The sequence below is a fragment of the Lagenorhynchus albirostris genome, chromosome 2 (genome assembly GCF_949774975.1).
Source record: "Lagenorhynchus albirostris chromosome 2, mLagAlb1.1, whole genome shotgun sequence".
NCBI classification, from domain to species: Eukaryota; Metazoa; Chordata; class Mammalia; order Artiodactyla; family Delphinidae; genus Lagenorhynchus; species Lagenorhynchus albirostris.
The window spans coordinates 132486762-132508140 of NC_083096.1; positions in this window are offsets into that span (position 1 = coordinate 132486762).

The following is a 21379-nucleotide window of genomic DNA, read 5'->3' on the forward strand; positions in this document are numbered from 1 at the left end:
CAATTTTTTAGGGGGTCCCAGTCCAAGGAGTGGTATCTTGATAATTCCTACCATAACTGCCATAAACAGAAATATAATTGCAGGAATATAAATGCATTACTTACAAATCTTTCAAGTCCCCCTCTTGTCATCCTCCCAATCACTGGCCTCATTCAGGCCACCATCTCACATCTGGATTACCAGTTTAGCCTCCTAATGTCCATACTTTAAATCTTCTCCCCTGTAGTATACTCTCTGCCAAAGTTAGCTGCACAGTTATCTGGAGTCCTTTGCTTAACATCCTCATTTTGTTCCTTACTGCACAAACTCCCTTTCATGACTCATAAAACCCCTCACGATCTGTCTCATCCCAGACTACCATGCATCATGAGTCCTACACTCACCCAGAGAACTGCTCTCCGGTCCCCAGATGCACCAAGCTCACGAGCACCTTCCTGCCTCGGCAAATACTTGCCAGTACTTAAGAGTGTACTTCTCAAAGCCACACAGCAAGATGATGTAGGAAAAGTGAGATATTTATATATCCATCGTGCGTCCCCCCTCCAATGCTGCTTCTCCTTCCACTTTAAGAGAAAGTTAGAAAATTATGGTGAGAGAGGGACAGAAAATTCTGCATAAAAGGAAGACATGTACACACTGCTATATTTAAAATGGATAACCAACAAGGACCGACTGTATAGCACAGGGAGCGCTGCTTGATATTATGTAACAACGTAATTGGGAAAAGAATTTGAAAAAAAATAAATACTTGTATATGTATAACTGAATCACTTTGTTGTACACCTGAAACTAACACAACATTGTTAATCAACTATACTCCAATATAAAAAAAAAGTATGCCTTAATTAGCTTTGCATCCGCTGTGCTGGGTCTTTGCCATTATAGTAGGTGCTCAGTGAAGGTTTGTTGCAAGAATGAATGAATGAATGATGTTTCTACGGCTGCCTGGGTTAATGAGCGATTTTGTTCCCTTTATGGTCTAGCATCTTTTCTCTTTAAAACAAATGTTTCACACGTAGTAAACTTTCCTCATGTGGCTTTTGGTTTTAGAATGTTCACAGATACAAGTGTTCTTTTTTCCATCTTCTACTTCTATTGGAAAACCTTCATAAACTCTCTTTTATTACATGGACTGAACTTGGACACTTGAATTCCGGAGTTGCCTGGAAAACCTCTGTCAAGTGATTGTGTTATTTTTTGTCTCATGGCTGTTAGATTTAGCTTCACTGTAGATTGCCTGTAAACTTTATGGGGTTCGGTCTTTAAACCAGCACTCTGACTCGTCACCTACTTTTCTCTTGTGTTATAAGAATCAATATTATATTTTAAAATATAAAAATATGCTTATCTCCTTCAAAACTCTCATGTTGAGTACAAATCACTATTTTTAAAAGTAGTCACAAATTTGTGGCCTGACTATAGAATAAAATTCCAGGGAACTGCAGACTCCACGTCGCATTGATCAATTGATATAGTATTAAAATTTAAAAAGGGCAGGGGAGGGCTTCCCTGGTGGCGCAGTGGTTGAGAGTCCGCTTGCCGATGCAGGGGACACGGGTTCATGCCCTGGTCCGGGAAGATCCCACGTGCCGCGGAGCAGCTAGGTCCGTGAGCCATGGCCGCTGAGCCTGCGCGTCCGGAGCCTGTGCTCCGCAACGGGAGAGGCCACAACAGTGAGAGGCTCGCATACCGCAAAAAAAAAAGAAGGGCAGGGGAAGATCTTGAGAGCAGAACATAGACATGAGTGTTCTTCCAAACATAGAGAAGTCACTTCCCAGTAGACACTGGGGAGAAGATGAAACTTTTTGGTAAACTTAAAGGCCTGACAAATCTATTTTTCTTCTACCTTAAAGAGAGACAGACTGTACTTGTGGAAAAAACATGGGCTTTGGAGCCAAACCAACATGGAAACAAGCCTTGTTTTGCCATTTAACAAGACAGGTTAAACTGACCAAGGTGCTTAACGTTTCTGACCCTCGGTTTCTTTATCTGTAAAATGGGAATCTTTCTTCCATAATTTGAAGAGGATAAAATGAGAGACCACATGAAAAACACCAAGCACAGTTGAGTGTACAATCATTGCTCAGTAATTATTAGCTCCCTCCCTCTCAAAACGCTTTCATTTTGTTATTTTTGTTCCCATCTAATAAAGCAAACGCCAGACACACCATCCTAACTCTGTCCCTGATGTTTTTCTTTTCTGTCACCAGTATACTGCCTCCAGGGATGGGATTTTTCTTTGAGGCTCTGGCCCCCAAATAATCCTTTTTCCTCGGTTCCCTTTGAGATATGCTGGGATGTCAAAAAAAAAAAAAGACCAAGGGACTCTATTGTGAGAGTGGGACATGAAGAGTAAAAGAAATGTATCAAAAATTGGCTCACAAAGTAGGTCTGTAACTTGGGACTTGAACCCTGGGCTGTTTGGCTCTCAAGCCTGTGCTTTTCGGCAGCTGTCCCCAAAGACAAAGGATTGTTTGGGGACAGGAAATTGGCACTGGAGAGGACACTGGCCTTGGATCAGCCATTGAGTTTGAATTCCTCCTCAACCACAGATATTTAGTGATGCCTTCCATGGGCCTAACTGCCTATGTGCCTGGTGCAGCCGTGACCACGGCTGGCATGGCCTTCACCTTCGTGGACCTCACTGTCCCCTCGGTGTTCCCACTTGCCTGTGTCTTCATCCACAAAGTGGGGATAAAAGCCCCATTTCCCTCTGTCATGGAGGAAAGTGAAATAATATTAAGAGACTAGTGAGCATTTCATTTGTATGCTAAGGGCTTCCTACACGCTATCTTATTTCACACTCCCAATCACTTCGATGGTATTTTACATATAAAGAACCGAGGCCACTTGCCTGGGTCGGACCAGGGTGGACTCTGAAGCAGGTCTGTCTGCTGCCAATGCCCGCGCTCCTGACACTGAGGTAAGGAACAGGAAGCGGCTGGCAGAGCGCTGGGCACTCATCGTAGTGGTCGGTGCTCCCTGAGCCGTGCTCCCCCTCTCTTCCTCCCTCCTCCCCTCTCTCCTCCTCTTCTTCCATGCTTTCCTTCCCATCCTCACTCTTAGGTGCCCTGGTAGTGAGAACACAGAAACGAGAGAGAGAGGGAGAGAGAGAGTTGCAAAAGGGGCAGAAAGAAAAGACTGACACAATGCCCATCACACTTCCCAAGGTGGCCCCGTGGCCAGTACTTATATTCATTAAGTCCCCTTGAAATCAGTTTGGCTTTCCCAAACTTCAGCGGTTAAGATCTTATAAGTATATTCATGAGTTGTAAGTGGTTTTCATCTCTCTTCCTTTCTCAGGGTACACGTTTCAATTTGTTTCCTTGTCCCTCACTCCTTTTCTCTCATCTGCACATGACTGGGCCCATGATAATGAACCATACACTCAAGACTAATTATAAGGCTGTGACTCCATCCAAGGGCTTGGATGCTACTGCTGTTTCCATCAGTGACTCAAGCAGAGCTCCAGGGGTTTATAACTCATCAGCATCTTGTTGGCAGTTTGGCCCAGCAATCAGGATCTCATTGTTCTGGATGCCGTACGCATGTTTGCTCTAGAGAAAAACAACTTCAGAATCGCTTGCTCTCTTTCACTGATCACTGCTGATGTGTGTTTTAGGTCTGCGTTACCGTGTATAGGTAATTTTGAAAAATGTCCTAGCAGCTGAGAATGAGAATGACTTAAATTTACAGGATAAACCTTGAAAAGAGAGCTCTTCATGCCAAGAAATTATCTTGCATTTACCCTAATTGGCTATTTTATTTACAACCCAATACAAGATTTCTGGGAACTGAAACAGTTACCACAAAAGAAAATGTAGACATGCAGTGCTTAAGCCTTGGAAATTATACACGCTGTCGCTATTGTCAGGGACAGAGGTACCAACATTTAATGAGCATCTTAGTTATATAACCATTATTTAATCCTCACAACAACCCTACAAGTAAGTATTATGAGTCCCATTTTACAGATGAGAGAAATGGAGCCCAGCAAGATTAAGTAACCCGCTTAAGACCTCACAGCTAGGAAGTGGGATTCAGGCTCAGATGTGTGTGACTCCAAAGCCATTGCTGTTCACTGCACTGTATCTAGAGGGTAAAAAATTACAATGGTTGGTCTAAACAAGCTGTTCACATTGGGGTGGAAGGGAGGGTCTGGTAAGTGATAAAACTGCTGCAGGGAATGATGATGAGAAATTAGAAGGTGTCCCAGGTAAACAAAGAGCATTGGGAAGCTTTGGTTGTAATCTCAGGGCAGGGGGTGGAGGGAAGAGTCCAGTCCAAGGTGGTGGGAAGACCCGATAAGAACAAGGCAGGCTGTTGTGGTCCTAAGCGGGTGATGGAGACCTGCTTCTAGGACCAAAGAGAATAACATTGGAATTGAGATTATGTAAGAGGTGCTAAGAGATGCCTAGTTGGAGGCCAAATTACCAAGAAGGTTGGCAGTGGCTAGGGAGGATTCAGAGAACTCTAAGACCCATGGTTCCTATCCTCAAGGAACTCACAATGTGATGGGGTGAAAATATGTGTGCACTTTACACAGCAAAAACTTACAACGTAAGGCCATGTGAGCAAAGTGGCAAGCCTGGTAAACTTGGTGTGTTTCCTCCCTCCCTCTTACCCATTTGTTCCAAAGATAGTGAGCAGCACTTAACAGTGCAAACAGGCCCTTCATGACCTACCTCCTTGCCTTCCTCCCGAAGCTCCCTCTCACCATCCCGCCCCTCTGTATCACAGCCGCAGTGAACCACTCTGTCTCTGTTTGCCATCTTGGCACATGCCAACCCCCGCCTGGAACACTCTTTGCCTGGCTACTACCAGTCCCCAGGTCCTAGCATAATCCTCATTCCCAGAAAGCTTCCCCTGATCCTTACTTGTCATCTGGGGTCCTTGTCCATCGTGACCATCTTTTTTTTTTTTTTTTCAGTACGCGGGCTTCTCGTTGTGGCCTCTCCCGTTGCGGAGCACAGGCTCCGGACGCGCAGGCTTAGCGGCCATGGCTCATGGGCCCAGCCGCTCCACAGCATGTGACCTCCCAGACCTCCCAGACCTCCCAGACCGGGTCACGAACCCGTGTTCCCTGCATCGGCAGGCGGACTCTCAACCACTGCGCCACCAGGGAAGCCCCATCATGACCATCTTTGCTCTCAGCTATAACTGTAGACTCTGTAAGAGTTGGGACCAGCTTTATTTTGTTCACTGTGGTATTCTCACACATGGCACGACAACTAGCACAGAGTTGGTGCTCAATAAATATTTGTTGAATGAATGAATGAATCATTCCATGGTCACTCAGTGTCTAGTATAGTGCTGGGAACTATTCAAAGAGCTAGGCATTATTCTAAGACGTTTACATGTATTAACTCCTTTAATCCTTACTACCATCCTGTGAGATGGGTGGTATTAGCCCCATTTTACAGATGAGAAATGAAGGTGCAGAACCTAGGCAGTCTGGCGCCAGAAACCTTGCTCTTATCCCCTACACTATACTGCCCCAACGTTAGTCCCAGGAATAAATATATTGGAACATGTGGGAATTACTGTGTTATTTTCATGGAGTCATATCTCTTGAAATTACAGGATATATGAATTTTTTATTGGTTTAGGCCTTGAATGGCGTTTTTCATGTAAACTCTGCTACAAGAAGCTCTGATCCGGAAAAAGTCATGGACTAGTATCATCAGTGTCACTTTTATTTATTTTTTTAATTTTTTTTAACATTTTTATTAGAGTATAATTGCTTTACAATAGTGTGTGAGTTTCTGATTTATAACAAAGTGAATCAGCTATACATATACATATGTTCCCATATCCCCTCCCTCTTGCATCTCCCTCCCTCCCACCCTCCCTATCCCACCCCTCTAGTTGGTCACAAAGCACCGAGCTGATCTCCCTGTGCTCTGCGGTTGCTTCCCACTAGCTATCTATTTTACGTTTGGTAGTGTATATATATCCATGCCACTCTCTCATTTTGTCCCAGCTTACCCTTCCCCCTCCCCGTGTCCTCAAGTCTATTCTCTACGTCTGCATCTTTATTCCTGTCCTGCACCTAGGTTCTTCAGAACCATTTATATTTTCTTTTTCTTTTTTTTTTTTAGATTCCATATATAAGTGTTAGCATACAGTATTTGTTTTTCAATTTCTGACTTCACTCTGTATGACAGACTCTACGTCCATCCACTTCACTACAAATAACTCAATTTCATTTCTTTTTATGGCTGAGTAATATTCCATTGTATATATGTGCCACATCTTCTTTATCCATTCATCTGTCAGTGGACACTTAGGTTGCTTCCGTGCCCTGGCTATTGTAAATAGAGCTGCAATGAACATTGTGGTACATGACTCTTTTTGAATTATGGTTTTCTCAGGGTATATGCCCAGTAGTGGGATTGCTGGATCGTATGGTAGCACTATTTTTAGTTTTTTAAGGAACCTCCACTGTTCTCCATAATGGCTGTATCAATTTACATTCCCACCAACAGTGCAAGAGGGTTCCCTTTTCTCCACACCCTCTCCAGCATTTATTGTTTCTAGATTTTTTGATGATGGTGTGGGGTGATACCTCATTGTAATTTTGATTTGCATCTCTCTAATGATTAGTGATGTTGAGCATTCTTTCATGTGTTTGTTAGCAGTCTGTACATCTTCTCTGGAGAAATGTCTGTTTAGGTCTTCTGCCCATATTGGATTGGTTTGTTTGTTTTATTGATATTGAGCTGCAAGAGCTGCTTGTATATTTTGGAGATTAATCGTTTGTCAGTTGCTTCATTTGCAAATATTTTCTCCCATTCTGAGGGTTGTCGGACTTGTTTATGGTTTCCTTGCTGTGCAAAAGCTTTGAAGCTTCATTAGGTGCCATTTGTTTATTTTTGTTTTTATTTCCATTACTCTAGGAGGTGGGTCAAAAAGGATCTTGCTGTGATTTATGTCATAAAGTGTTCTGCCTATGTTTTCCTCTAAGAGTTTTATAGTGTCTGGCCTTACATTTAGGTCTTTAATCCATTTTGAGTTTATTTTTGTATACAGTGTTAGGGAGTGTTCTAATTTCATTCTTTTACATGTAGCTGTCCAGTTTTCCCAGCACCACTTATTGAAGAGGCTGTCTTTTCTCCATTGTATATTCTTGCCTCCTTTATGAAAAATAAGGTGACCATAGGTGCGCGGGTTTATCTCTGGGCTTTCTATCCTGTTCCACTGATCTATATTTCTGTTTTTGTTCAGGTACTATACTGTCTTGATTACTGTAGCTTTGTAGTACAGTCTGAAGTCAGGGAGCCTGATTCCTCCAGCCCGCTTTTCTTTTTATTCGGGGTCTTTTGTGTTTCTATACAAATTGTGAAATTTTTTGTTCTAGTTCTGTGAAGAATGCCCTTGGTAGTTTGATAGGGATTGCATTGAATCTGTAGATTGCTTTGGGTAGTAGAGTCATGTTGATTCTTCCAATCCAAGAACATGGTATATCTCTCCATCTCTTTGTATCATCTTTAATTTCTTTCATCAGTGTCTTATAGTTTTCTGCATACAGGTCTTTTGTCTCCTTAGGTAGGTTTATCCCTAGGTATTTTATTCTTTTGTTGCAATGATAAGTGGGAGTGTTTCCTTAATTTCTCTTTCAGATTTTTCATCATTAGTGTATAAGGATGTAAGAAATTTCTGTGCATTAATTTTGTATCCTGCTACTTTACCAAATTCATTGATTAGCTCTAGTAGTTTTCTGGCAGAGTGTTTAGATTCTGTATGTATAGTATCATGTCATCTGCAAACAGTGAGCGCTTTACTTCTTCTTTTCCTATTTGGATTCCTTTTATTTCTTTTTTCTTCTCTGATTGTTCTGGCTAAAACTTCCAAAACTATGTTGAATAATAGTGGTGAGAGTGGCCAACCTTGTCTAGTTCCTGATCTTAGTGGAAATGCTTTCAGTTTTTCACCATTGAGAATGATGTTGGCTGTGGGTTTGTCATATATGGCCTTTATTATGTTGGGGTAAGTTCCCTCTTTGCATACTTTCTGGAAGGTATTTTTTTAAATCATAAATGGGGGTTGAATTTTGTCAAAAGATTCTTCTGCATCTATTGAAATGATCATATTTTTTATCCTTCAATTTGTTAATATGGTGTATCACATTGATTGATTTGCATATATTGAAGAATCCTTGCATTCCTGGGATAAACCCCACTTGATCATAGTGTATGATCTTTTTAATGTGCTGTTGGATTCTGTTTGCTAGTATTTTGTTGAGGATTTTTGCATCTATGTTCATCACTGATATTGGCCTGTAGTTTTCTTTCTTTGTGACATCTTTCTCTGGTTTTGGTATCAAGGTGATGGTGGCCTCGTAGAATGAGTTTGGGAGTGTTCCTCCCTCTGCTATATTTTGGAAGAGTTTGAGAAGGATAGGTGTTAGCTCTTCTCTAAATGTTTGATAGCAGTCACCTGTGAAACCATCTGGTCCTGGGCTTTTGTTTGTTGGAAGGTTTTTAATCACAGTTTCAATTTCAGTACTTGTGATGGTCTGTTTATATTTTCTATTTCTTCCTGGTTCAGTCTCAAAATGTTGTGCTTTTCTAACAATTAGTCCATTTCTTCCAGGTTGTCCATTTTATTGGTATACAGTTGTTTATAGTAATCTCACATGATCCTTTGTATTTCTGCAGTTCCAGTTGTTACTTCTCTTTTTTCATTTCTAATTCTATTGATTTGAGTCTTCTCCCTTTTCTTCTTATGAGTATGGCTAATGTTTTATCAATTTTGTTTATTTTCTCAAAGAACCAGCTTTTAGTTTCATTGACCTTTGCTATTGTTTCCTTCATTTCTTTTTCATTTATTTCTGATCTGATCTTTATGATTTCTTTCCTTCTGCTAACTTTTGGGTTTTTTTGTTCTTCTTTCTCTAATTACTTTAGGTGTAAGGTTAGGTTGTTTATTTGTGATGTTTCTTGCTTCTTGAGGTAGGATTGTATTGCTATAACTTCCCTCTTAGAACTGCTTTTGCTGCATCCCATAGGTTTCAGGTCATCATGTTTTATTGTCATTTGTTTCTAGGTATTTCTTGATTTCCTTTTTGATTTCTCATGTGATCTCTTGGTTATTAAGTAGTGTATTGTTTGGCCTCCATTTCTTTGTATTTTTAACAGATTTTTTCCTCTAATTGATATCTAGTCTCATAGCCTTGTGGTTGGAAAAGATACTTGATATGATTTCAATTTTCTTAAATTTACTAAGGCTTGATTTGTGACCCAAGTATGATCTATCTTGGAGAATGTTTCATGAGCACTTGAGAATAAAGTGTATTCTGTTGTTTTTGGATGGAATATCCTATAAATATCAACTAAATCCTTGTTTAATGTATCATTTAAAGCTTAACTATTTCTTTTCCCATATTAGGGAAGTTTTCAACTATAATCTCTTCAAATATCTTCTCAGTCTCTTTCTTTTTTTTTTCTTCCTCTGGGACGCCTGTAATAGGAATGTTGGTGCATTTAATGTTGTTCCAGAGTTCTCTGAGACAGTCCTCAATTCTCTTCATTCTTTTTTCTTTATCCTGCTCTGCAGTAGTTATTTCCACTATTTTATCTTCCAGGTCACTTATCCGTTCTTCTCCGTCAGTTACTCTGCTGTTGGTTCCTTCTAGAGAATTTTTAACTTCATTTATTTTGTTGTTCATCACTGTTTGTTTGCTCTTTAGTTCTTCTCAGTCCTTTTAAAATATTTCTTGTATTTTCTCCATTCTATTTCCAAGATTTTGGATCATCTTTACTATCATTACTCTGAATTATTTTTCAGGTTGACTGCCTATTTCCTCTTCATTTGTTTGGTCTGGTGGGTTTTTGCCTTGCTCCTTCATCTGCTGTGTGTTTCTCTGTCTTCTCATTTTGCTTAACTTACAGCGTTTGGGGTCTCCTTTTAGCAGGCTGCAGTTTCGTAGTTCCTGTTGTTCTTGGTGTCTGCTCCCAGTGGCTAAGGTTGGTTCAGTGGGTTGTGTAGGCTTCCTGGTGGAGGGGAGTAGTGCCTGTGTTCTGGTGGATGAGGCTGGATCTTGTCTTTCTGGTGGGCAGGACTGTGTCTGGTGGTGTGTTTTGGGGTGTCTGTGACCTTATGATTTTAGGCAGCCTTTCTGCTAGTGGGTGAGGTTGTGTTCCTGTCTTGCTAGTTGTTTGGCATAGGGTGTCCTGCACTGTAGCTTGCTGGTCGTTGAGTGGAGCTGGGTCTTAGCATTGAGATGGAGATCCCTGGGAGAGCTTTTGCTGTTTGATATTATGCGGAGCCAGGAGGTCTCCAGTGGACCAATGTCCTGAACTAGGCTCTCCCCCATCAGAGGCACAGGCCTGACACCTGGTTGGAGCACTAAGACCCTGTCAGCTACACAGCTCAGAAGAAAAGGGAGAAAATAAAAAATAAAAGAAAGAAAATAGATCATAAAATAAATAGTTATTAAAATAAAAAATTTAAAAATATATTATTAAATAAAAATAAAAATGTAATTTAAAAAGATAAAAAATAAAAAAAAATTTTTAATTTTTTATTTTAATAACTTTATTTTCTTTCTTTCTTTTTTTAAATTTGCATCTTTATTGGAGTACAATTGCTTTACAATGGTGTGTTAGTTTTTGCTTTATAACAAAGTAAATCAGTTATACATATACATGTTCCCATGTCTCTTCCCTCTTGCATCTCCCTCCCTCCCACCCTCCCTATCCCACCCCTCTAGTTGGTCACAAAGCACCGAGCTGATCTCCCTGTGCTATGCGGCTGCTTCCCACTAGCTATCTATTTTATGTTTGGTAGTGTATATATGTCCATTCCACTCTCTCACTTTGTCACAGCTTACCCTTCCCCCTCCCCATATCCTCAAGTCCATTCTCTTGTAGGTCTGTGTCTTTATTCCTGTCTTGCCCCTAGTTTCTTCATTTTATTTTTTCTTAAATTCCATATATATGGGTTAGCATATGGTATTTGTCTTTCTCTTTCTGACTTACTTTACTCTGTATGACAGACTCTAGCTCCATCCACCTCATTACAAATAGCTCAATTTCGTTTCTTTTTATGGCTGAGTAATATTCCAATGTATATATGTGTCACATCTTCTTTATCCATTCATCTGATGATGGACACAGGTTGTTTCCATCTCCAGGCTATTGTAAATAGAGCTGCAATGAACATTTTGGTACATGACTCTTTTTGAATTATGGTTTTCTCAGGGTGTATGCCCAGTAGTGGGATTGCTGGGTCATATGGTAGTTCTATTTGTAGGTTTTAAGGAACCTCCATACTGTTCTCCATAGTGGCTTACCAATTCCCATTCCTACCAGCAGTGCAAGAGTGCTCCCTTTTCTCCATACCCTCTCCAGCATTTAATATTTCTAGATTTTTTGATGATGGCCATTCTGACTGATGTGAGATGATATCTCATTGTAGTTTTGATTTGCATTTCTCTAATGATTAATGATGTTAAGCATTCTTTCATGTGTTTGTTGGCAGTCTGTATATCTTCTTTGGAGAAATGTCTATGTAGGTCTTCTGCCCATTTTTGTATTGGATTGTTTGTTTTTTTGTTATTGAGCTGCTTATAAATTTTGGAGATTAATCCTTTGTGAGTTGCTTCATTTGCAAATATTTTATCCCATTCTGAGGGTTGTCTTTTGGTCTTGTTTATGGTTTCCTTTGCTGTGCAAAAGCTTTGAAGTTTCATTAGGTCCCATTTGTTTATTTTTGTTTTTATGTCCATTTCTCTAGGAGGTGGGTCAAAAAGGATCTTGCTGTGATTTATGTCATAGAGTGCTCTGCCTATGTTTTCCTCTAAGAGTTTGATAGTTTCTGGCCTTACACTTAGGTCTTTAATCTATTTTGAGCTTATTTTTGTGTATGGTGTTAGGGAGTGATCTAATCTCTTACTTTTACATGTACCTGTCCAGTTTTCCCAGCACCACTTATTGAAGAGGCTGTTCTTTCTCCACTGTACATTCCTGCCTCCTTTATCAAAGATAAGGTGACCATATGTGTGTGGGTTTATCTCTGGGCTTTCTATCCTGTTCCATTGATCTGTATTTCTGTTTTTGTGCCAGTACCATACTGTCTTGATTACTGTAGCTTTGTAGTATAGTCTGAAGTCAGGGGGCCTGATTTTTCCACCTCCGTTTTTCTTTCTCAAGATTGCTTTGGCTATTCGGGGTCTTTTGTGTTTCCATACAAATTATAAATTTTTTGCTTTAGTTCTGTGAAAAATGCCAGTGGTAGTCTGATACGGATTCCATTGAATCTGTAGATTGCTTAGGGTAGTAGAGTCATTTTCACAATGTTGATTCTTCCAATCCAAGAACATGGTATATCTCTCCATCTCTTTGTATCATCTTTAATTTCTTTCATCAGTGTCTTATAATTTTCTGCATACAGGTCTTTTGTCTCCTTAGGTAGGTTTATTCCTAGATATTTTATTCTTTTAGTTGCAATGGTAAATGGGAGTGTTTTCTTGATTTCACTTTCAGATTTTTCATCCTTAGTGTATAGGAATGCCAGAGATTTCTGTGCATTAATTTTGTATCCTGCTACTTTACCAAATTCATTGATTAGCTCTAGTAGTTTTCTGGTAGCATCTTTAGGATTCTCTATGTATATTATCATGTCATCTGCAAACAGTGACAGCTGTACTTCTTCTTTTCCGATTTGGATTCCTTTTATTTCCTTTTCTTCTCTGATTGCTGTGGCTAAAACTTCCAAAACTATGTTGAATAAGAGTGGTGAGTGTGGGCAACCTTGTCTTGTTCCTTATCTTAGTGGAAATGCTTTCAGTTTTACACCATCGAGGATGATGTTGGAAGAGATTAAAAAAATAAAATAAAATATAATTATTAAAATTTTCTGAAAATTAAAAAGTAATGAAAAAGGAACAAAAAGAAAGAAGAGAGTAACCAAGCCAAAAAACAAATCCACCAATGATAACAAGTGCTTAAAACTATACAAAAACAAACAAAGAAACAAACAAAAATGGACATCCAGAACCCTAGGACAAATGGGAAAAGTAAAGCTATACAGAGAAAATCACACAAAGAAGCATACACGTACACAATCACAAAAAGAGAAAAATAAAAAATATATGCATATCGTTGCTCCCAAAGTCCACCACCTCCATTCTGGGATGATTCATTGTCTATTCAGGTATTCCACAGATGCAGGTACATCAAGTTGACTGTGGAGATTTAATCCACTGGTCCTGAGGCTGCTGGGAGAGATTCCCTTTCTCTTCTCTGTTCGCACAGCTCCTGGGGTTCAGCTTGGGACTTGGCCCTGCCTCTGCGGGTAGGCCACGTGAGGGTGTCTGCTCTTCACCCAGACAGGATGGGGTTAATGTAGCAGCTGTTTCGGGGGCTCTGCCTCACTCACGCCGCAGGGAGGGAGGGGTACGGATGCGGGGCGAGCCTGCGGCGGCAGAGGCCAGTGTGACCTTGCACCAGCCTGAGGCACGCTGTGCGTTCTCCCGGGGAAGTTGTCCCTGGATCACAGGACCCTGGCAGTGGCGGGCTGCACAGGCTCCCAGGAGGGGAGGTGTGGATAGTGACCTATGCTTGCACACAGGCTTCTTGGTGGCGGCAGCAGCAGCCTTAGCATTTCATGCCCATCTCTGGATTTTTCGCTGGTAGCTGAGGCTCGCGCCCGTCTCTGGAGCTCGTTTAGGTGGTGCTCTGAATCCCGTCTCCCCGCGCACCCCGAAACAATGGTCTCTTGCCTCTTAGGCAGCTCCAGTCTTTTCCCCGGACTCCCTCCCGGCTAGCCGTGGCGCACTAACCCCCTGCAGGCTGTGTTCACGCCGCCAATCCCAGTCTTCTCCCTGGGATCTGACCTCCGCAGCCCAAGCCTCACCTCCCAGCCCCCGCCCGCCCCGGTGGGTGAGCAGACAAGCCTCTTGGGCTGGTGAGTGCTGGTCTGCACCCATCCTCTGTGCGGGAATCTCTCCACTTTGCCCTCCACACCCCTGTTGCTGTGCTCTACTCGGTGGCTCTGAAGCTTCCCCCCTCCGCCACCCACAGACTCTGCCCGCGAAGGGGCTTCCTAGTGTGTGGAAACATTTCCTCCTTCACGGCTCACTCCCACCGGTGCAGGTCCCGTCCCTATTCTTTTATCTCTGTTTATTCTTTTTTCTTTTGCCCTACCCAGGTACGTGGGGAGTTTCTTGCCTTTTCAGAAGTCTGAGATCTTCTGCCAGCGTTCAGTAGGTGTTCTGTAGGAGTTGTTCCACATGTAGATGTATTTCTGATGTATTTTTGTGGAGGAAAGTGAACTCCACGTCTTATTCCTCTGCCATCTTGAAGGTCTCTCCCTGTGTCACTTCTAAACAGGAAGGGCAACCAGAGGGACTTCCAGAAATATAAGGGAGTTTCAAGGAGGCTGGGGTCCTCTCTCTGAAAGATCAATGAAGAGGCCGCATCTGACTTTGAGTGTGTAGGTTAACAAACTAGTTGGAAGCATTGCTAGTAAATATCACTTATAAGTAACATCTGCTTTAATTCACATCCTTTCAGAAAGTAACAACATATTAGCAAGCTCAGGTAATTGAGCCCCTAACACCTGCAGGTGAGAAAACACAGATGGAATCCCTGCACTAACAGGAGATTTTTTACATGGGAACCGGGCAAAGTAGAAAGGAGTGGTTAAAATCACACGGCTCTTCCCAGCTATCGTGTTCATGATTGCTGCAGAAAAAAACATCCCCCGAAAACGTACTGAGGCTGCCCCTAGATCTAACACTTCACTGCTTGCTTGATGCCATGTCAATAATAGGAGCTTTGCCCGTGGGGCCCATACTGAATTGTATTCCTTAACCATGTGTGCTGCTTGGCTGTTTTGTTATGTTGAGCCACCAAAGCCTACCGAGCAGCCCCTGGGTGCCAGGCACTGAGCAAGTCCAGTAGATGCTGTTGGCACCCCACTCGTATCCCTTGGCACTCACCTCCATGTTCTGAAGGTTGCTTATAGCAAGCACCTAGGACTCTGTCTGAGGGCTTTTTAAGGACCCAGTAGCATGTTTGGTCTGGGAGGAGACCAAGTCAGAAAAGCTGGAGAGCTCATGCCCCCAGGAGCAGCTCTCAACCAACAACAGATGGGAAGTTGGTGGATAAATGCCCCAGCTTCCCCACCACTTAGTGGGACAACACTGGGACATATTCTACACTGTCCCCATAGTTCTCCAGAGGGATTGGTATCTTGTTTCATAACACCCTTCTTATTAGCTTCTTTCCCTCTGCTGTTTCCCCTCCCCAATACCCTCCGAACGTTCTCTGGGACCATTTCCCAAATAAACTACTTGTACTTGAATGCTTGTCTGAGAGGCTCCTGCTGGGGAACCCAGTTTCATACTTGTAGAATAAGTGATCTTTAAAATGACGTTTGTGTATCTATACAGTTACAGAAACACCATAAAATGGAATTTTCTCTAAGCCAGGGTCTTAGATCCCTAATGGTTTGTATTCTGAGAAAATACTTCTATAATGTATGTGTGTTGATTTGTATCATTCCTGTGCACCTGGGTTCCTGTATGCACGTCCCCCCATGGGCAGTCTGGCCTGCAGTCAGGGTGAACAAGCACCCTGGCATTCCTGCTCTGAAAGCCTTTGGTACGTGTACCTTTCCCAGAGCACTTTCAGGATTTATTCGTTTCTCTTTTGCTCCCTGATGCCCACCACATGTCCTTGGTGGTGGTCCCCATTATTTTCCTGTGCTGACATGAAAACAATTCTTTATTGTATACTTTTTTTTTTTTTTTTTTTTTTTTTGCGGTACGCGGGCCTCTCACTGTTGCGGCTTCTCCCATTGCGGAGCACAGGCTCCGGACGCGCAGGCTCATTGGCCACGGCTCACGGGCCTAGCTGCTCCGCGGCATGTGGGATCTTCCCGGACCGGGGCACGAACCCGTGTCCCCTGCATCAGCAGGCGGACTCTCAACCACTGCGCCACCAGGGAAGCCCTCGTATACTTTTTTTGCCTACGTTTTCAAAGGTTGCCTCTAAACTCTAAGCTCTATGAAGGCAGGGAGCTTTCTGTTTTGTTCACCAGTGTATACCCAGTACAACACAGTGCCTGCCACATAATGGGTGTCAGTCAATGTGTTGAATGAATGGATTGTTGGATTACATGACTAGGAGCTCCTTATAGAGAAAGTCAAGGCCTTATGAATCGTATCACAGCACTTGGCCCAGCATCTGGTAAACACCATTAGAAGTTCATCAAACAAATTATTTTTTAGAAGCTCAGCGTTAAAGAATAGCCTCTAATAGTGACAGAAGGAAATTAGAGCAGAATGTTTAGTACCCTTTATATTTCTCTTTTCTTTGTTGCCACTTTTCCTCAAATAGAAAATCATTTCCATAAATGCAAGTGGTCATCGATCACAGTGCTTCTACGTCAATCACCCTTCCTACTTCTCGGCTGTCTTGGGCAGCTCCCAGAAGTCCTATCAGTTGCATCTCAGAGGCTCAGAAGATGGCTAGGACTGAAAGCCAAGTTCATGTTGAATAAAGCAGCCACTGCCAGTGTAATTACCCAAATGAGAGCCTGGCTAGACTGCCAAGGGTTAGCCTCTCGATTCCTCTCACAAGTCCAGTTTTGACAGGTGGTCAGGTTACTATCAAAAATGAGATTATCTTTCTTCAAAGTGAGTTGCTAAATATCCCAAAGAGAAGCCATACAAGAAAGCTAGCTCCCAGAACCTGTGAAAGCAGCATGCTTGCATCCACACCAGCTGTAACTTGGGTCCTCTCTTGGCAGGACTCCCATCAGAGTAGAAGCTTTCTGAGGAGATGCTTTAATCTCCTGTAAGAAGCTCTGTGTTGCTGGAGGGTCACAAACCTTGGGCACGAGCTGGAAGATCGTTTATTCCAAATCCTGGCCTCCCAGCTGATCCTTAAGTAAACTCTCTAAGAATAGTCCTGGCTTTATGATAAGGACTTTTGACATTTGGTTTTAAGCCTGTCCCGATGGTGAAAAACAATGACAACACCAAGAATAATAATGATGACTATTTATTGAGCTATATGTGCATTACTTCATTTAATTCACAAAACATCCCCAGGAGGTATTATTCACATTTTACAGGTGAGGAAACTGCTGCTTAAAGAGATTAAGTAATTTGTCCAAGACCACATAGCTAGTAGGTGGTAGGGCTAGGACTTCAAACCAGACACTTGTTTCCAGAACCTTCTGCTCTTGGGTCCACAATCAGGACATGAAAGAGCAAAGTCCTCTGGAAGACTAGAAAGCCACACCCTTTTGCAATTTGAGTCTCTAAAATATGGAGCCTCACACAGAGGCTTCTTTGTTGCTTCACAACAGATCTTATATGGCAGATGAAGGATGTAATACTGAAAGGGAAGATGAGCAAGTAAAATCTCAACTTCTTATTGCTTGTGAGGAAATCCATTAATGTATTTATTTTATAACCTGATGGTAGATAAATGTGACAACCATGCAGAGCAGAAACTAGAAGTCCAATCTCTTCACCCCCTTACAATAGGTTACTCTTAGGGCTGCAAGTGGCAAAACCAATACCCCAGAATGTCTACCAGAGTCAGAATGTGAGTACCTCTTCTTCTTTCTTCTTTTAGTCATATTAGGCTAGATTGTGCAACAATAATGAATAAACTCCAAATTCAGTGGCTTAAAACAATAAAGGTTCATTTCTTACCCCTGCTGCCTGTTCTTAGCAGCCCTTCTTCTCCTGATTGTCTCACACAAAGATCTGGGCTGATGAAGCCTCCCACACCTGGAATGTTGATGGTTGCTATCTATGTAGGAGAAGAAAACTTGGCAAACCACTCACTAGCTCTTACAGGTTCCTGCCTGCAAGTGACACCTGTCACTTTTGCTCACAATTCATTTTTTTTTTAATATTGATGTATTTATTAGTCAAGTACTAATAGTGATTATACAGTTTTTACTCTTCTTTGTACGCGGGCCTGTCACTGTTGTGGCCTCTCCCATTGTGGAGCACAGGCTCCAGATGCGCAGGCTCAGTGGCCATGGCTCACGGGCCTAGCCGCTCCGGGGCATGTGGGATCTTCCCGGACCGGGGCACGAACCCACGTCCCCTGCATCGGCAGGCGGACTCTCACCAACTGCGCCACCAGGGAAGCCCCACAATTCATTTTTTAAGGCAAATCACGTAGACCCAGTTAACTTCAAGTGAGTGGGGAATTTGCTTAGAATAAGAAGAAATTGAAATATTGGTAAATAGCATTAATGACTCTAAAATAAAATCCTTCAATCATACTCAAATATGCTTAACCAAGAACAGATAAAATTGTTCACTTAATAAAATAGATCTTGATTATTTCAAGCAGTAATCATGTAATCCACCGTAATATTTATTTCCTTTGCGCACTGTTTGTCTATTGGTCAGTCTCTCCCACATAGCCCTGAGCTTTTGAGGGCAGTGATGGGTCTTATTTATCTTTGATCACTTAGTGTTCAGTACAGTGTTAACAGCACGTGCATTAGTCACCTTGGGCTGCAATAACAAAATACCGTAGACTGGGTGACTTAAACAACAGAAATGAATTTTTTCACAGTTCTGGAGGCTAGAAGTAAGATTAAGGTGCTAGCACGGTTGGTTTCTGGTGAGAGCTCTCTTCCTGGTTTGCAGATGGCTGTCTTCTCATTCTGTCCTGCAATGTCCTTTCCTGGATCCATGCACATGGAGGAGAGAGAGGGACAGAGAGAACTCTCTGGTGTCTCTTCTCAAAAGGATACTAATCCTATTGGATCAAGGCCATCCTTATGACCTCATTTAACCTTAATTACTTCCTTACTCCAAATACAGCTGCACAGGGGTTAGGCCTTCAATATATGAATTTTAGGGAGACACAAACATTCAATTTATAACAGCATGGTAGGCTTCAGTGTTTCTTGAATGAGTGGACGGATGAATGAATGAATGATTCCAGCTAACCAATAGTCTTCCTTTAGTGCCCATCCCCGGAGCGCATGCCACTTTTTCCCATCTTCCTCTCCCCATTTTCCACTCTCTTGCACCCTTTCTTCAGTTGTGAGGCCCATTCATCCTTCAAGACCCAACTAGAATATTGCTGCCCTGAGGAAACCCTTCCTGATCTACATACCCTCCTGTACCTTCCCAAGCCTAACTAGTTATTTCCTCTTCTCTTCTTCTGGACGACTTGATACCTCCCTTGGTTAGTGCACTGATCACGTATAATTAGAATTTTTTACACGGTAGACTACCTCACACACTGGTCTGTGAGCCCCTACAGAGCAGGGACTAGGAAGTGGGAGGTGCCTGGCAGTGGCTATAGGGCCTGATTCATGTAAGTGCTCAGAATGTGTTGGTCAAATAAATACATGGATGAATGTGTCTTCTGAATTATCTGCCTTTTTTATGTTAGCCTTCTACTGTGAGTGTGTGTGTGTGTGTACCCCTGTGAGTGTGTGTGTGTGCAGTTTACCTACGAGACTAGGGCAGTCAGTAACTGCAGGAGGATTGGAACACCCGTCATGCTTGTCATTAAAGCACATTCAAACACATACAATGGAGGCAGCCGGTCTTGTTGTCTCATCTTTGCTTGATTCAGTCTCAGCTAAGATGCCCATGTGGCACCTGCAGGCTTGAGGCTGTCTCTTCAGAATCTGAGCAGTCCTCCAGGATGGCAGGGAACACACCTATTTACCACTATCCCCAGAGCCCAGCGTGAAGCATGGCACATAGAGAGCATTTACTAAAGGTTTGTTGAATGACTGAATTAAGCCACCAAGGCCCTGGAAAGGCAGGTCAAAGAGCATCATTTTAAGAGATTTCAGACTTTAAAGAGGAAAAGATTTTGGCATCATTGAAGCCTTGACTTAGAAGACACTCATGTCAGATATGCTTGGCTGGATCTCAAACTGTGTTATTCCCAAGCCTTTGAGGAGATATGACTGTTTCTCCTACTCACAGAGATCTCGGGAATAGAGAGCCCCCAGTATTTCAGCCTGCAGTAGCATCACTGACGTGAACACAGGCTACGGTCTCTTTGAGGGCAAGGCCCGAATCTTTCCTCTTTGTATCTCTAGTAGAATGGCTTACAGTGCTGTCTGTCGAATGCATGGTTAGCTGTGGAGACCGTGTGGCCTTAGCTTTGTCCAGAAGGTTCCAGGGACAAAGTAACTCCCTATCGAAGTAGAACCTCAATCAATACACGTGGCAAGGAATGAAACTGTGGGTTATGTGCAAATATAAAGCATGTGAGCAGGTATGCCTGTTCTTTGTGGGAAGCAGGAGCCGGGAAGGAGGCAGGGCAGCCATCCTATGGTTTTTCCTATCGGCCTCTGCCATCGAGTCTAGTTACCCGAGGCCGCGCGCTGGGTCTGCGCGGTCCTGGCAGCCGCGGAGTGGAGGGTGAGCCCGATGCCCTCTTCAGACTATTTAGCAAGCTCTGAGATGTGTAAGCACATTATCTGCAAGGCTGGTAAAGAGCGCTTGGGGAGGATTTGTGGGTGTGTGGGAAGGACAAAGAAAAATGTTTTCTAATAAATTATTCACCGTCTCATAATCCCTTTTGGGCAGATTGTTGCTATGTTTGCCCCGCGCTGCTCGGAGCCCCTTCCCTCCGCATCCAGACGCGCAGTTTCTCACCTCCAGAGAGCAGCAGAGATCTCGGGCAGGCTGCTGCGGCTAATGGTGGCAATTAATAACTTGTCATAATCCGGAGGATGAAAGCGAAGGCGCCCCATCAGCAGGCGGGTCATGGCGCTGCTCGCAAGCAAATGAGGTGCAGGTGTGGCCTCCGCTCCGTGCTGCGCTGACACCCGGCGCGCGATGCCAGCCCCGGACCCGCCAGACGCTGGCTGCTCTCGGGGCGCAAACGGCCCCCCGCCCCGTTCACCCCGCTGCGGAGAAATCCCCGGAACGTATCAAATCAGAGCACTCACCACAGAACCTTCCAAACCCTTAATTGCACCCTGAACACTGTTAACTCTGCCAGGCCCAACTCGCTTGGGGTTTTTACCCACCTCCGCAGACTTGCTAAGAATTGCACACCTCAAACCCCTCCACGCAGGTTGTCCCCTTTCTCCCACCCCTCGCCGTCTACCCCGTGCAAACACTGCAACCTTTAAAAGCGAACGTGGTAAATAAACAGCCTGATCTAATGGGCTCTCGGTTCCCCCAGTGGAGCTGGAGCACACGAAATCCTCGTTAGGGTTTTAAGAAACCACAAAACACAGAATCACTTATTTCCCGACAGATCCAGTCCGGTTGCCTTTTCTCTTGTTTCCATTCCCGTGGGTCAGTTCTGCTTGAAATGAACCAAGTTTACAAATCTCTTCTGGTTTGTACACTCCTATTATGCATACGAGGTGATGCATTTGTAACTGTCACACAAGTCAGGGTGATACA